Source organism: Arachis ipaensis, chromosome B7, assembly GCF_059453495.1.
Source record: "Arachis ipaensis isolate K30076 ecotype BB chromosome B7, ASM5945349v1, whole genome shotgun sequence".
Taxonomy (NCBI): domain Eukaryota; kingdom Viridiplantae; phylum Streptophyta; class Magnoliopsida; order Fabales; family Fabaceae; genus Arachis; species Arachis ipaensis.
Window position 1 is genome coordinate 72632309 of NC_142442.1, and position 2947 is coordinate 72635255.

Here is a 2947-nt window from a genome sequence, read left to right on the forward strand (position 1 = left end):
GTAAGTAAGAGGATTCGGGACCTCTAGAAGTCATCTGCGGAATATTAGACAGAAATTCGGTTCATATAACTTTTACCGGGCGGTAAAATGATTAATGGCTAACAATTATTTTTAAAAAGGTGAATCATAAAGGGATAGCTAATATAAATCTAGAGACACATTTACTTGAGTAGAAATTACTTTTACCACTGGTTCTGAGGTTTCCGGTTACAAGAATTTTTCTCGGTACACGCACAATCGTCACTAAAAGTGTTTTTGCGGCTCAAAAATTTCTGGTGTGGCAACTAGCCAATGGTAAGATAGTATTTAATATCCATTAGTCAAATTTGACTTAGAGGGATTAATTACTCTCATAAAGCCAAGTTTGACCTCGTAACTCTCTTTTTATTTTTATTTTTATTTTTTTTGCTAGAAAAATCTGTTTACCGATAACCTGGTTCTTACAGCTTCCTTTGTTTTCTCAACGACTTCTGCAACATCTGAGACAATGAAAGGGAGATTTAGTATAATGTCAATACGGTTTCTGCGTGCGATGATGAGTAAGGGATCACGAGGATATGGGAGACAACACACCTGGTTCCCGGGAATCGGCGGAGGTCTGGTGGCCGATGCTGTGGGAGATTGCTAAGGCTACTGGGAGTTCTTGGAGATTTTGTCGTGGACAAGGTGGTGGTAGTGATGTTGGTGAGGTGGTGTTGATGGAGATTTTGAAAGTCTAGAATTTTAGGAAAAGAAAAAGAATGGTAGTGATTTAGAGGTGAGGACAACGACAGGGGTAATTTTGGAAATTTTTGTTAATTTTTTAATAGAGTCAATTAAAATTTAACATCTAGATATTTGTCACACACAACTCATTTTTCAAAGGGAAAAAATTAATTTCATTCTTTTATGGATAGTTTTGTCAGTATTCTGAACTTTCGTGGGTAGAAATATTAGTTTTTTCATGAATGTTATATGCGTAAAACTATAAATGTTATATTAAATAAAATAAATTTAATTGTTGTCTCCCTAGCATTACCAATATTTTAACCTGCAAAAGTGAGGATTTGTTTTCAACTGCTAAAGCTTTAATTTCTTTTCAATTTCTTGTATGAAAATATTAATTGAATTAAAGCTTTTACGATTTTGATAACAAGTTATTATGAAAATTTTTTATATATACTCAAGAGAGCATTTTTTTCATTTTAGAGACAACATGCATAATAGTAATTTTATTATGTTCAAGGATTTGAATACTAAAAGAATTATACTATAATAATCTTGGGTATCAAGGAGACCAATAATTCATCTCAAAATTAATAGTGCTAAATTGGGAGGCACAAAGTTTGAATTTATTTAATTAAGATGAATTTAATTTGTTTTAGAATTTTTCGAAAGATTTGATTTGATTTTGATTTATTTGGTAGTATTTTTAGGTATTTAAATTTAAATCAGATCTAATCTAATCTAATAAAATCAAATCTGATTTAAATTGTTATCATACTTTTAGGTTTTTAATTTTAAAACAAATATAATCTAATCTAATAAGATCAAATATGATTGAAATTAGTTAAAGTTAATTTTGGAGTCATATTTTTAATTTATTTAATTTCAGATTTCATAATTTTTTTTCTAGGAAGATTTGACCCACTTTTAGGATGATCAATGAGGGGATCTATTTAAGCAAGTTTGTAAGACATTTTATGCACTATTGATGAATAAAATTTTTTTGGTTGCTTCATGTACGTTTTTCTATGTGTTTTCAAATAAGATGAGTGATTTACTTTGCTTGTTGCATGATGAAATTGAAGGATCCAGCTTAAGTAATTCTTAGTGTTAGTCTTTTGAATTTTATCCCTTTGATCTAGGTTGTCAAGGACATGTTCTTTGAAGGTCTAGTAGAAAAATCCTTCCAGTGGCCTAAATTGCTAAGAATAGATTTTTTAGAGGTATAGTCATAAAAATCCTTATCTGTCTTATTATTTCTGTTGTATCTTTTATTCCTTATTTTTCTTCTTATCAATATTTAGGAAGTAATACTACGTAATCAAAGGATTATATACAATAAAAATACAACCAAATAGTCATACTCTTAACACGTGTATAAATATAGCGACGGTAGCAGTACTCAAACCTGCGAGTACCTGCTCTCCCCTACCCGGTTGGAGCAGATAACTACCTGATCCGATGCGAGGTGGGGCGAAATCTTATCAGGGTAGGGTCTTTGGTAGGGTAGGACGGAATCGAGTTTAGGGTATACCTACCTCGGTATATATATCTTTTAGAAATTAGGGTTTTTTATGCTGCCACTTCCTAGAGGCTTAGCTCTCAACCCCTCACAGGCCTTCCGACCTCACCTAAGTACCTCATTTTTTCTTTTTCCTCAATCCTCAATCCTCTAACCTTATTCTTCATCTTTTGCCACGAGCCCTAACCTTATCCTCTTCGTCATTGTCTCACACTTACTATCCAGCCTCATTGATGGTTGCTTCGGTTTAGAATTTTCACAAATTAAAAGCTCAAATTCGTTATGAGTATAGTTCCAAACTAGCAAACAACCCAAATCAAAGTTTGATAAGATTGTCACAAAGCTACAAACAATTAACCGGGTTATTCTCCCCTGAACTTGCAATAGACTGTACGTCATTGGTTATGAAATCAGGAATTTTCAAACACAATGTGGAAATTAAAGAGACTATGAATTAAAGGAGTAAACAACTATTAAATTACAAGAAACTAGAATAAAAAAGCAAGTGGATCACAAATAACTAACTAAGCAAGCATGAGTAAAGACCAATGATTAAACCGACAATTATACCAAAAGATAATTAAATCAAGCTAGAAAAGATTGAAGAATTTAACTAGTGAAGAATGTAATTCAAATGCTAAAAGGGGTCCTGGCTAGGGATTACGAGTTAAGATTTCCTATCCTTGTCATAAACCACAACCATGAAAATTGTGATGAGTT